Source organism: Hylobates moloch, unplaced genomic scaffold, assembly GCF_009828535.3.
Source record: "Hylobates moloch isolate HMO894 unplaced genomic scaffold, HMol_V3 SCAFFOLD_5, whole genome shotgun sequence".
Taxonomy (NCBI): Eukaryota; Metazoa; Chordata; class Mammalia; order Primates; family Hylobatidae; genus Hylobates; species Hylobates moloch.
In genome coordinates, this window is record NW_026652280.1 from 47,068,025 (window position 1) to 47,083,321 (window position 15,297).

The 15,297-nt window shown below is 39.5% G+C and overlaps 1 long non-coding RNA gene across 1 annotated transcript; it reads right to left on the bottom strand.

Annotated features, from left to right (window-relative positions):
- Positions 1–9,148: 9,148 nt before the first annotated feature.
- LOC131383629 (uncharacterized) lies at positions 9,149–12,974 on the bottom strand. The gene is made up of 3 exons (XR_009213793.1): positions 12,879–12,974; positions 9,877–9,978; positions 9,149–9,276 (listed from the first exon to the last, which is right to left on the bottom strand). It is a non-coding gene; the product is annotated as an uncharacterized LOC131383629 (long non-coding RNA).
- Positions 12,975–15,297: the final 2,323 nt, after the last annotated feature.

Below are 15,297 nucleotides of genomic sequence, written 5' to 3' on the forward strand. Positions count from 1 at the left end.
CTTCCCTTAGGGTGGGTTTTCTGCATGCGGTGCCTCCTTACCCTTGGGAATTGAGCACATGCACTATGTTTAGGATTTGTATGCATGCCCGTCTGAGGCTTTATTCCTTTTCTGGGCGGAGTGATCCAGGAAGATCATACTTCGCCATTTTTGTCTCTTAATGTGCATGCCCAAGAAGCTGCTTCTCTCTGGGGCCTGCATTCAATTAACATTTTAATGTTAACAGGTGTGGACCATCAGAAAATGGCCTCTCCCTGGGGCCAGCTGCCAATTTATCACTTTTAAAGATGCAGTGCCGAACATATCACCCAACCATTCTAGTGGGTGGTGGGAAGAGCCCTCTCCTGCCCCAGTCATGTCTATCTCCTGTAACAGTATTGAAACAATTAGCTACTCATTTGGGGAAAAAATTAAGTTTAATCTGTATATTACGCAAGTCATAAAAATATTCCAAAAATGTTAAAAATCTAAAAGTTTTTAAATTAAAACATCTGTGTAGTAAAGAATACTACATCTCTGTAGTAAATTTACCCAAAGAGAGGTATGACCTTTGTGCCAGCTCTTGGGAAGTAACCTCTAAACCCTTAAAATACCTCCAGTGATTGAGTGTCTTTGTTATTCATAATGGGTTCCTCAGACCACACCTGATAGTCAGATGACTCATAATGGGCCCCTAGATAGTTTGTGCTAAAGAGTTAACTCAAGATGAGGACTGGCCACACCAGAAAGACCAAGGCCATGATTAAAGGGTTGGGGCTTTGAGCCACATGGTATCAGACTGATCTCCCCAACAGAAGGGGCCGGAAATTGAGTTAACCACATGGCCAACAATTCAATTATGCCTATGCAATGAAACTTCAATAAAAACTTTAGATATCAAAGCTTGGGTGAACTTTCCTGGTTAGCAACACTCTGAATATTGTCACACACCAGAGCTGGAAGCAGTAACATGATGAAGGAATCCACAGGGAGAAGATAACTGGAAGCTTTGCATTTGGACCCCTCTCAGACATCACCTATGCATTTTTTTAATCTGGTTCTGATTTGTATTTTTTTGCTATATTAAAATTGTAATCATAAGTATAGCACTTTGGGGGCATTCTATGAGTCTTTCTAGTGAATTATTAAACCTGAGGGTAGCCATAGGAACCTTGAATATGTAGCTAGTTGGTCAGAAGTAAGGGTAGCACCAGAGACCCCCAAACTTGCAACTGGCATCTGAAATAAGAGCAGTCTTGTGCGGGGCTGTGCCCCTAACATTGATTTTCACAAACATTTTATTGTTATGGTTTGAATATGTCCCCCAAAATGTGTTAGAAACATAATTGTTTCATGTGTCCCTGTGAAGAGATCACCAAACAGGCTATGTGTGAGCAACAAGGCTGTTTATTTCACCTGGGTGCAGGCGGGCTGAGTCCGAAAAAGGAGTCAGCAAGGGTGGTGGGATTATCATTAGTTCTTACAGGTTTTGGGATAGGTGGTGGAGTTAAGAGCAATGTTTTGGGGGCAGGGGTGGATCTCACAAAGTACATTCTCAAGGGTGGGGAGAATTACAAAGAAACTTCTTAAGGGTGGGGGAGATTAGAAATAACATTGATCAGTTAGGGTGGGGCAGAAACAAATCACAATGGTGGAATGTCATCAGTTAAGCTATTTTCACTTCTGTGGATCTTCAGTTGCTTCAGGCCATCTGGATGTATACATGCCGATCACTGGGGATATGATGACTTAGCTTGGGCTCAGAGGCCTGACAATAATTACCATTGTAACAATACTAAGAGATGGGGCTTTTAGGAGGTAATCAGGCCATGAGGGCTCTGCCATCATGAATGAATTAATTCCATTATCACAAGAGTGGGTTAGTTATCATAGGGGTTTGACCCCAAATTTGTCCTTCTGTCTCCCGCACTGACTTCTGCTTTCCACCACAGATGACCCTTGCCAGATGCTGGCACCATGCTCTTCGACTTCCCAGCCTCCCGAACCATGAGCCAAATAAAATTCTGTCCTTTATAAATCACCCAGTCTGTGGTATTCTGTTATAGCAGCAGCAAATGGACTAAGACAACATCCAAAATAAAATAGAGGAGAATATTTCAATAATATTAGAATATGCGAGGCCTTCCTAACACAACTCAAAATACAGAAACTATAAAGAAAAAGATGGACAAATCTGATGATATAAATATGTAAACTTACTGTATAAAAAAAGGATACCATAAAACAAAATTATAAGAGACAGATAATGAGATATATTTGAAACCCACAATAGACAATGAAATGTTATTTATTAAAGGAATTTCCTTAAATCATAGGAAAATGACAACTCAAATTTTTAAATAGGTGAAGTCTATGAACAGGCAATTCCTAGAACTACAAATATCAAAAAAAAGAGACCTCTTCAATCATAATCTAAAAATGCAAATTAAGCAGTGAAATATTATTTTTTAGTCTTTAGAATGGCAAAAAGTAAACACCTAGTATTCACAAAGACTTGAGCAAAGCAAGAACCTCCTGAACTGGTCAGTGGGAGATATTTTGTTTCAATATTTTTGCTCTCGAAATTTGGCAATATCTGACAAAATTTAAATACAGATGCTTCTGAATTTTAGGAATCTGTGCCCTAAAATCATTCACATTGTAGTGTCCCCCTTCCCTCTCAGCTTTCTTTTTGTGTCCTGACCAGAAATGACAGAGCGCGTTGACCACTCTGTGACCCAGCCAGCTGCAGGATTTTTTAACTCAAACTGGGACCTTGAACATTTCCAGGCACTGATAAAGGTATCCATGTCGTCACCCAAAACACTGAAAGAAACTGGTCCTGGCCTTGTACCAAATTCCTTAAACTCTCACACAAACTTCATACCCTGACCCTCTTGCTGTAGACAGACCTAGATAGAACACCCCTTTTCTCTTGATGTCCATCACAAACACTGCTGCAGTAATCTATAAGTAGGTTCCCCTAATAAGCGCTTTGGACTGATTACCCCGGTATTTAGTGCTTCTTTCTTTGGAATCCCAACCAGCCTCATAATCTGGTTTGGGGCATTCTCTTGTGGGAATTCTCCTGCCATTTTTGGGGCAATTCCAACTGCATGTTTGATGGATGAAAACACACATATGCACCAAAATGTACATGTAAGTATGTTTCTGCTGCAGTTTTAGTTCCAGCAAAAACTGGAAACAACTTATAAGCATATGCCAGACACTATTTAAAAAAAAAAAGGGGAGGGGCTCCATTCACATCCACTCATGAAGAAAGCTCTTTAAGATATATTTTGTGTCACAATACGTTTAAACATATTATACTTTTATGAGTCAAATACTACACATGTAACATAATTAAGAAAAGCTGCGTTAAAAAAAAAAAAAACCTACAACAGTTCACCACATTGTGGAAGGTACTGCAGTTTGGCTTTCTCAATCACCCTTACGGCCTCATTCTAGTTGGAAAGGTTGAAAATCTAAAAATCACTAGGATTCTGGATACGAATAAGGCTTAGCATATTAGAGAAACTCAACACAAGATTTGGGAGGTGGACGTCAGGCAGAGGCAATTTCCCTGTTCATCTTGGCTGTCTATTTTGCTTTTTCTTTTTTGAATTTTTATTTTTCTGAGACAGGGTCTTGCTCCGACACCCAGGCTGGAGTGCAGTGGCGCCATCCTCCTGGGCTCAAATAATCCACCCGTCTCAGCCTCACAGATAGCTGGGACTACAGGCACAAGCCACCAGGCCCAGCTAATTTTTTTTTTTTTTTTTTTTTTGAGAGACGAGGTCTCCCTAGGTTGCCCAGGCTGGTCTCAAACTGCTGAACTTATGCAATCCTTCCTCCCCAGCCTTCCATAGGGCTGGAATTACAGGCATGAGCAACTATGCCCAGCCTTGGCTGTTTATTTTGGCAAGCAAGGTTATAGAAACAGCTTTTCTTCAGAAATATTCTAGCTTCCTGGTGCTGACATGCAGTTGTGGTATAGTAGTGGATTCTTGATTCTGGCTTTCTAATCCATGACTTACAGCCACAGTTGTCCACCTTCCAGCTTTCTGAATGTCAGGAGGCTGTTTCAGTAGTGAGCATGGCAGCAGCAGCAACTTTTTGAACTTGGGGCCACATCTACAGTGATGAGTTGTTGAACTCATGTTAGCACTCCTAGTGAGTCAGTTCTAGATCATTCTAGAATCTCAGCCTATATCTTATTCCCATATCCCTTTCAATGATTTTAATGCTTCTCTCCTCTAAGACTCATGTTGAAATTTAATTGCTATTGTGATGATTTTGGGAGGTGGGATGTTGAGGAGGTGTTTAGGTAATGAGGACTCTGTGCTCACAAATGAACCAATGCTATTATCATGGGAGTGGATTTGCCTCCTTTTTCTCAGGCACCATGTGATGTCTTCCACCATATACAGTGCAACAAGAAGGCTCTCACCAGATGCTGGACTTTGATATTGGACTTTCCAGCCTCCAGAACTATGAGCCATCATTTTTCTGCTCATTATAAAGTACCCAGTTTCAGGTATTCTGTTACAGCAGCACAAAATGGACTAAGATAGTCCCTGTCTTAAATCTCTCTATGTTTAGAATGCCTAGAGAGTTTTTCATTTTCTTCACTGAATCTTTACTAGGTGAGAATAGGGAAATTGGCACAGAGACCCAAATCATTTCACACTGGGAAATTCTCAGGTGTTTCAGCCATATTTCATTTTGAGATGCAATGCTTTAGGAAGTGAGTGTCTGCCTCAAGTTTCCCAAATATATCTGTAATACAATTTGATTGGCTTCCTAAATGCCTCAAGACTTGGGGTATCACCTAGAGGCCTGGCAACAAAGATGTCCCTACTGGGTAGCAGGGCCTCTAGTTAGCTACACTAGAGCTCACTGAGTTTATAGGTTTGGCAGGAGTTATGTCAACACAGAATTACTTGAATTACTTATTTGACAAGATTACAATAAACCACCATCTAAAGAATGATTTTTCCAGTTTTAATATACCTTAGGGTTTCCTGGTTTTATAGACAATCACAGAATACATTATGGTCAAATTTCCACAGTTCACATATAAGTTAACAACTGATATAATGAAAACATTATGCCTTTAAAAGAACTCAGAAATCCTAACTTGCATTCTAGTGCTTTTTTGTAACCCTGACACCCTATAATAGACCTATGTTGCCTTTATTTGCCCAGCATCCTTTTCCCCTTATTTTGGTAACAACACCTCAGTGTTCCTCAGGAAGCCATGCCTCCCCCACCCTCATGCAGAGTGAGCAGGCCAGTCACCGAGCCCATACTCTCAAACCCAGTGATTGGCTTCAAATGCGTACGTAACCATTTTGGTCCAATTAGACTCCCTTTCAATATTGTAATTGGAAAGTCTGGGAAAGAGAAGCTTTCTTTTCATTGGGGGTAACTACCCTGGAGCTGCTGCGGGGGAGATTCCACCCAGGAATGAAGCCACATAGACCTGAGAGACAAGGATCCTGGAGGCATTTTGAGGACCAGGACCTCTTCATGCTTTTCAACTTCATGAAGCAGTAAACTTCCTTTTCTGCTTAGGCCAGTTTGAATTGGTTTCTTTCACTTTTGGCCAAAAATCCTGACAACAATTGCCCTGAAAATTATAAAATGTCTTACTTAAAAAAAAAAAACTCTTCTTGGCCTGGCACAGTGGCTCATGCCTGTAATCCTAGCACTGTGGGTGGCCAAGGCAGGAGGATCACTTGAGGTCAGGAGTTTGAAACCAGCCTGACCAACATGGTGAAACCTTGCCTCTATTAAAAATGCAAAAATTAGCCCAGCGTGGTGGCATACACCTGTAGTCCCAACTACTCGAGAGGCTTAGGCAGGAGAGTCGCTTGAACCCAGGAGGCGAAGGTTGCAGTGATTTGAGATTGCACCACTGCACTCCAGCCTGGGTGAAAGAGTGAGACTCTGTCTCAAAAAAGAAAAATAAAATTCTACTTGACCGCCTACTATTTGGTATTTATAATTCAAAAAGAAATGAGGCAGCCAGTTCTTACTCTTCCTTCAGAGAGTCAGTCTCACAGAGGAGACACATAGGTTTTTTGTTGTTGTTGTTGTTGTTTTCTGTTTTTTATTTTTGTTTTTGTACCCATTGCTTGGATACATCTACTCTGCTGTATTTGAGAGAAAAGTACAACGTAGTGGTTAAGAGCAAGACCTATAGTCCAGACATTTAATCACAAAGACTAGGGCAACCTCGCCTGTTCTTTACAGTTACATAAATATGCCATACCTTTAACACAACTGCATAAATTCAATATATTCTGAAGGAAGAAAAGGTAGATTATAGTCACATATTCCCATATGTGGGTTTAAAGAGGAATGCTGACTTTACCAGTAAACCACTTTCTCTTCTGGTCCATCAACTGGAGTTTTTGTATTCCTGTCAATGAGCCTTTAGCTCTTGTAATTGGTAAATTTAATAAGTATTTTATTGACTATGAACAGGAAGTTGATTCTTAAGGGAAGAAATATTAAAGATTGATTTTGCAACTTTCCATTATGTTACATGATGGTTGGTTTCATATGAAGAAACAAGTTGCAGATTTTTTTTCAGAATAATAATCAACGTCAGTGTATGATGTTTATGGGTATTTCTTGAGAACATGGAAAATTTTATCTGAAATCAGTGAGCTCTCTTGGTGCTTCTTATTTTTCACTTTTTCCTGACCAGTTACTAAAATTGCTTGAAATGTCATAGAAAGACAAAGAATTCAGGCATGCAATGAATATTGACTTGTGTATTTTTCACTAACATTTGCTGACTCTTAGGTCAATATGTTTTGAAGTTTACTTAACAAGTCAATATGATTTATTTCAGTCGAGATTTAGATTGTTTTAAATTGTCAGAATTGTTTCTTGTTTCCTAACACAAAACCACTGCCAGAGTATAAAAACATATATGTTAAAAACTAGTTCTTTTGAGAATTAGAAGTGTCCTGCAAGATTACGGGTTTTTTTCAAAATAATATAAGCAAATTTAAAATGACCCTTTGTCTTTCTCTCTTTCATTTCATGTGCCCTTATTTCCTTTAAAGAGCTCTAATGTCTAGAAAGCTGTACAAACAATTAAGCTAAATCATTTTGTAAGTGGTTCTATGAAATGCAAGAGTGATTTTTTTCTTAAAGTCCAAATGTGTAACTCAGCCTACATGAGCATATAAGCATATTTTGCTTAAATTACATTTCCATCTGACAATATTAATTTCATCAAGGAAGCTTAGTATAAAATTAATTATAGCTATCATTTATGTTATTTCATCTTCCCCTTCCATTGAAGCTTCAATGAGAATTCATCAACTGAAGGGCATGATTCACATTTTAACAACAATAATAAAGAAAATAACCAAAACTACATTTTTCCCCCTCCTACTAGAATTCCGTGACTAAAGACCTATCTCTTAATGTCATCTGAAATGTAATAATATATTTTGAGGTTCAGAGGAAATGCTTCCAACGGATATAATGAGAGCACTTCTAGTCATACTCTCCTGCTGACATAGAACATTTCAGTTTCATTGACTTTGGTGAATAACCTCCTGTGATTTTTTAAGAAACAAGTTTCAAGAAAGAATCTGTACAGGTATTCAAATGCCATACTGTTAAGCATGAAGACAAGGACACCAGCTTTTATTCACTCACCAATTCCAGAACATCGAGATTTACATAGAAAATAACCTCAGCTGGGCACAGTGGCTCATGTCTGTAATCATAACACTTCGGAGGCTGAGGCAGGAGGATCACTTGAGGCCAGGAGTTTGAGACCAATCTGGAAAATAAAGCAAGACCCTGTGTCTACAAAAAATTTACCAGGCAAGGCGGTACACACCCGTGGTTCCAGCTACTCAGGAAGCTGAGTATTGCTTGAGCTTAGGAGGTAGAGGCTACAGTGAGACATGATTGCGCCACTGCACTCCAGCCTGGGCAACAGAACAAAACCTGGAAGAAGGAAGGGAGGGAGGGAGGGAGGGCCCATACTTTAGAACTTCTCCCCAGCCCAATTTCCTGTAAAAGTTCACTGTTGGCAATGGAATAAATACTTCTAGGAATTGGCGGTAAGGCATGATTCGGGTTGCAGGGAGCAACATCAAAGCAAACAATAACAATACACATCTCAGGCTGGGCCAGTGGTTCGTGCCTGTAATCCCAGCATTTTGAGAGGCCAAGGCAGTTCACTTGAGGCCAGGAGTTCGAAACCAGCCAAAGTAACATAGTGAGACTCTGTCTCCATCAAAAATTTAAAAATTAGCTGGGCATGATGTCACATGCCTGTAGTCCCAGCTACACACGAAGCTGAGGCCGGAGGATCACTTGAGCCCAGAAGGTCGAGGCTGCAGTGAGCTATGATTGTGCTACTGCACTCCAGCCTGGGCAACGGAGTGAGACTCTGTTTCAAAAAAAAAACAAATACACATTTCAGATATCCAACAAAGTGAGAAGATCCCTGAAAAAGACAAAGACTTTCTGAGGTGTACAGAGATATGGATAATTATTTTAAAAGTCAATTTTCATATCTTCAACTTTATTTGTACATCTTCCTAGAACTGACCTGCCTGAGAACCTGGGGGAGGATTAGCCTGTTTCTCTTTCATTCCTTCCCCTCCACAGCTGTTCGGTACTGTAGGGTTTCCACTTCAGGAATAAAAGACTCACCTCTCACATACTGCGAATTGAATTATGGTGTAAAAACTTCCAGGATGACACAAAATGGTACATTCCAAACACTGGTATAGGTGAAGCCTCCCTCAGTCATCATGTTCATTCTACTGGAGAATGGGGAGGCAGAAGTGAAGACTATTTATTTTAACCTTACCTCTTCCACCCCTAATTATAGTCAAAGAATGAAGTACTTCTGAGAGAGCAGCCTGGGAAGGCAAAGCAACAAATATGGGTAGAAATGGAAAGAGTGTCACTATTATTCCATCTAGGTGACAACACCCGGCAAGATTCCAGGCCTTTTCTATGTCTCTCACAATAGGAGATGTTTGTAAAAAACAAAACAGAGTGTGCTGAGAAACACCAATTTGCTGCAATGCCAGTCTTTCTGCATTTTCACCGTTTTCAGTAATAACGGTTTAGTGTGAAGATCTATAGATGAGACACTTATTGTGTCCTATTGTCTACCTTTTAGGCCCACCTTTGCACGCCAGCCAACCAACTGCATTCCGGGGTAACCTCATTATCACTCATCTTCTACCCCAGTGCCTTTCTGCTGCTGCCATGTGGGATGCCACATTTGATGTTTGCATAAACCTGGAAGTGGGGTAGAATTAATATCTCATGAGGTGACCCTTGACCAATAGTAACAAGACCCAAAGTCTAAACCCTCCTCTAATACATCCCTCGGGTGGGCAATTTTGAGGCGTATCTGACACGGTTCCTCAAAGGGTTCCCAAGAGAATTGAGGTGCAGTTGCCCACAGTGGTGACCCAACTCAATAACATTCCCCTTTGATTAGCTTTTCCTTCTTTATTTCTTTTTTTTTTTTTTTTTTTTTTTGAGACGGAGTCTCGCTCTGTCGCCCAGGCTGGAGTGCAGTGGCGCGATCTCGGCTCACTGCAAGCTCCGCCCCCCGGGTTCACGCCATTCTCCTGCCTCAGCCTCTCCGAGTAGCTGGGACTACAGGCGCCCACCACCACGCCCGGCTAATTTTCTGTATTTTTAGTAGAGACGGGGTTTCACCGTGGTCTCGATCTCCTGACCTCGTGATCCGCCCGCCTCGGCCTCCCAAAGTGCTGGGATTACAAGCGTGAGCCACCGCGCCTGGCCCTTCTTCTTTATTTCAACCCTTCCTATCTCCCACTCCCATTCCTTGGGAATCACTTCTCAAAATAAGCCATCTGCATGCAATACCTTGTTTCAGGCTCTGCTGTTGGGGGGAACCCGGGCCAGGGTGTCTTCGTTGCATATTTTGCATGATTTCAGAAGAAAAGGTCAAAATTTCCATTATCACTTCTGTAGAAGGACAGTATAACTTTGAGTATAAAGAATATATGGTAATAGGTAAGTTAATGTCTTTCTTTAAATATTATTCACATAGGTAGGAGAAACATTTTATTAACCTTTGCCAAAGCATTATTAGATGCTATAGGCTGGGTGTGGTGGCTCATGCTTGTAATTCTGGCACTTTGGGAGGCTGAGGCAGGTGGATCACCTGAGCTCAGGGGTTTGAGACCAGCCTGGCCAACATGGCAAGATCCCATCCCTACCAAAAATACAAAAATTAGCTGGGCATGGTGGCACGTGCCTGTAATCCCAGCTACTCAGGAGGCTGAGGCAGGAGAATTGCTTGAACCTGGGAGGCAGAGGTTGCAGTGAGGTGAGATAGCACCACTGCACTCCAGCCTGGGCAACAAGAGTGAAACTCTGTCTTAAAAAAAAAAAAAAATTTATTAGATGCTATAAACAGATATTCGTTTTTCATTTGGGCACAAGTCTCCCATTTGCCTGCATTTGTCAATTACTTCCATGCTTATATAATCCAGGCTTTAGAGTTTAAGATTACAATAAAAGGATTATGTTATAGGTGTCTATCATGAATCATGACTGAGAGTAATATTTAATCCATCTTTTAATTTAGTGCATCTTTTCATTTAAAACATCTTTTATAAGCCCTATAATTAATAATGGTCTATGGTTTTTATGTCAATTTTTACAAAAATATAAACCTATAGTCTTAAAACAGAATATCCTCCTATATGCAGGTGTCAGACAAAATGTTTCCATATCATATTCTAGTATATAACAAATTAAATCCTAGAAAACCAGCTTCATTGAATTAGAATTAGTTTCTCTTTTGAGGATTCAAATCTCTTCTAATTATGTCAAATACATAATTGTAAAAATTTATTTTCCATTAAAACATAATATTAGAATTTATATATAATAATTCTCAGGTGTCATGACTTTTAAAGACTTTTGAGATAACTTCCTAGATTAACTGAAATTTGGCATTAATATATAGATTTCTGCTCAGAAAAAAAATGGGTACATTCCTAAAGTATAAAGCATCCAATTTATGGAGTTATTTTTACCCCAGTTTTATGTCATTTTAGCACCATAAACAAGGGTCTCTAAGTTAAAGACTAATGGGAATAATAGCTAATAAGTTGTATTAAAGTCTTTTTAATATACTTCCTAGATATTGAGAAATTAAATGATTTTGCAAAATCAGAGTTTCCAATGCTTGCATTTTACAAAATTATATGAGGTCATTATGAGGTCATCAGCTGCCAAACAATTAAAAATATTTTTGATTATGAATTACTATATTGTTCTGGCATACAACTTAGAGGGACTTCAAATAACTGAATGATAGTCCTATCTCAAAACTTCTTCCATTCCACCAACTTTTGCCAGTAAGTTTTCTCAGCACTCACCCCTAGGTTAAGAAAGAAAGGGAAAAAGAGAGTGAGGAAGGATGAAGGAGGTGGGGAGGGAGAGAGGGAGGAGAAAACTGAAGGTGAATTCTGTCCCATTATAGTGATAAGCAATATTCATCTGTAGATTGACAAACTGATGGGGAAAAATGCCATCTTTATCCATTTCAATAGGAGATGCATTTGCAATAAGCTTTACACTTTCTATTTTATAATTATGAATTCTGCAATACATTTATATGCTTTTGATGAAGTTTACACAAGTAATTTTGCAGACAATTCAGCACATTAAAAACTGTTAGCAGTTACAGATTTATCAAGGGTAGTAACAGCTCTTTAAATGTGCAGGCATATTTTTATTGTCATAGCAGTGTGCTTCTAGGAAGCAATTTTAGCAATCCAGGCTTGAGATGATTAGGTCACAGATTGATGTGACTTTAGATGTAGAAAGGAAGGAACAAAACTCAGATATTTTTAAAAACATCCTAAAGGCACAATGACTTACAGGATATGGGAGATGAGATTAAAGAAGGTATCAAAGAAGACTCAGGAATTTTGACTCTGGGTGCCTGGGAGAATTGTGATTTTAGTGACCTGATAATGATTAAGCCACTGCTTTTATGAAGCTAAGGCTTGTGAGGGTAAGTCAAAACTAGTGTTCCACATGGTCTTAAAAATGCAGAAGGTAGGATAGCAGGGGGCTGGTAGTCAGAGCATGGGTGAGCTTGGTATCACCTGGCATCTTTGTTTTTTTTTTTTAATATTTCAGCAATCTTGGACCAAATTAGGCAAGCTTGGACGTTGCAGCTAGGCTCCATCTATATATAATGGTCATCTTTATTTGGATTATTAGTGGCCTCTGACATCATTTTAATTTGAAAAAGTCATTATGATTTTATTCTTGTTTTTCACAACACTCATTGACTAAAAGCTTAAGCACCAACTGTGCCCACTTTTCTCAGGAATCCTGCGGCTTCACGGTTCTAACGAGAAAGTACCAATTTTGCTAAATCTTCCCAGCTATTCTGTATAAAGTCATTCCCCAAGAGTTAAAATGCTAAATCACAAGCACTTCCCTGCTTTCAGACGTGACTCATTCTTCAACTCCAGACCTGAGGGGTCGATGTTTTTTACAAAATTTAATGCTTTTCAAAATGCATTTTTTAGAGCTGTGCACCTCTCTCTGTGTAATTATATGCCACGTGACTCAAGTTTGAGATGCATTTTTTTCTTCTCCCCAGTGACGTCTGCTTATAACCAACTTCTCAATCTTGTCTTATTGTGAAACATTTACTTTAAGTGACACCAACAGCATTTTAATTTTACTTGAAAAGATGTCAAAATTAAAACAATAAGATGGGCTGGTTCACTTTAGCTGCTGTAGCGCCATGTTGTGTATAAGTCTATTCTCACACTGCTATAAAAAACTACTCGAGTCTGGGTAATTCATGAAAAAAAGAGGTCTAATTGACTCACAGTTCTGCAGGCTGTACAGAAAGCATGGCTAAGAGGCCTCAGGAAATTTACATTCATGGTGTAAGGTGAAGCGGAAGCAAGCACCTTCTTCACAGGGCGGCAGGAGAAAGAGTCAAGGAGAAAGTGCCACACACTTTTAAACCGTCAGATCTCGTGAGAACTCACTCACTATCACGAGCAGAGCAAGGGGGAAATCCACCCCCATGATCCAATCACCTCCCACCAGGCCCCTCCTCCAACACATGGGGATTACAAGTCAACATGAGATGTGGGTGGGGACACAGAGCTGAACCATATCATTGTTGTTTTAAGAAAACTACATTTCATGGCTCATGTAATGGTCCATATTTTCATCTGCTTTTAATAGTCTTTTCCTCCAGGCGCAGTGGCTCACGCCTGTAATCCCACCACTTTGGGAGGCCGAGGCGGGCGGATCACGAGGTCAGGAGATCCAGACGAGACCATCCTGGCTAACGCGGTGAAACCCCGTCTCTACTGAAAATACAAAAAATTAGCCGGGCGCAGTGGTGGGCGCCTGTAGTCCCAGCTACTCGGGAGGCTGAGGCAGGAGAATGGCATAAACCCGGGAAGCAGAGCTTTCAGTGAGCCGAGATAGCGCCACTGCACTCCAGCCTGGGCAACAGAGCGAGACCCCGTCTCAAAAAAAAAAAAAAAAAAAGTCTTTTCCTCATTGCAAGTTCTATTTCATAAATTTGTCTACTTGACAATAGGTTAAGATTCCTGCCATCATTTGTTTATGACTTTATTGTATAATTCATTAAATGTTGACCAACGAAATTATGCTTACTTCTGCCTCTACTAAACTTCAAATATTTTGATTCTTGAAGCATATGGCAACTAGAAAGATTATTTTGCTTTTTTGTAATTTCAAATGGCTCCCCCAAAAAATAATTTTTCCATTCTTTGTTAACAGTGCCTCAAATGGCTTTTTTTCTGCTTCTCTTTCCCATTCCCTGTAATCACGCTTTGTCTTCCTCACTCTACTTCATTTAGCTAACTGCAACTCCACCTATATTTCTTCTAACATCTGGTGTAACTTCATTCCTCTCCCATTACCACATATTTTTCCTTTTCACTTATCTCCTTCAAGGAGGGAGAAAGTAGGATGGGTAAGGGAGGGAGAGAGAGACAGAGAGGGCAGGCACCTACAATGAACACTGACAGTTCTGCATTCCTCTTCATGCTTGGACCACTCAAAGGCCCATTCAGCTGTGTGTCCTTCAAATAAATTGTGCCTTATTTAGCCAAAGGCATTTACTGATGACATCCGTCCGTACACATATTTCTCTCTTCATTATTGTTACGGGAGTGAGTTATGCCTTCCTGTGCATTCGACTAGAACTAATAGAAAGGTGATATTAAAAATTATTACTTTTACCATAAGCAAGTCAATCTTTCATGAGGTCTAGAGTAGGCTAAACTCCTACATATAAAGAATAAAGCCATGCATGCCTTTGCCAATACTGCAGAATGGTTTCTTGGGTATTCAGTATTGCTTTAGGAATGTGGAAGCAGTGAAGTCGCAATATCTGAAACTCTATCATTTATATAGATAGCTGATTTCAAGATTGTTTTTAAAAACCTTGACTTCGAAAGTCATTTCTATGGAGCTTATTGAAAATGATCATTTAGTGGCACATATACACCATGGAATACTATGCAGCCATAAAAAATGATGAGTTCGTGTCCTTTGTAGGGACATGGATGAAACTGGAAAACATCATTCTCAGTAAACTATCGCAAGGACAAAAAACCAAACACCGCATGTTCTCACTCATAGGTGGGAATTGAACAATGAGAACTCATGGACACAGGAAGGGGAACATCACATTCCGGGTACTGTTGTGGGGTGGGGGTGGGGGGGGCGGGGACAGCATTAGGAGATATACCTAATGCTAAATGACGAGCTAATGGGTGCAGGAAATCAACATGGCACATGGATACATATGTAACAAACCTGCACATTGTGCACATGTACCCTAAAACCTAAAGTATAATAAAAAAAATAAATAAATAAATAAATAAATTGATCTTGACTCAAAAAAAAAATGATCATTTAAATTTAGTTTTTAACAAAGAAAATAATCTCTGGCTTTATACTACATTTCTAATATCATTAAAAATTTTATTAGGAATTTTAAATTTGCTTTTTAACGTATTCTAACATGTCATTTTAATAGTGACAATTTTTTAGAGCATTAAATTTATTCTCTATTTCTGGGACTCTTTTTTATACTAAGAATCATACAATCTTAAACACTCTTGGTAACTCATTCTATTTCTTTCTCATTGGAGATCAAGAGAATTAATTTGTCTAGAAGCCAAAGACATTTCGTAGAGTTGATGAATTTTCAAGGATACATGTGCAAAGGCCAATCCTGCAAAATTATGAAATATT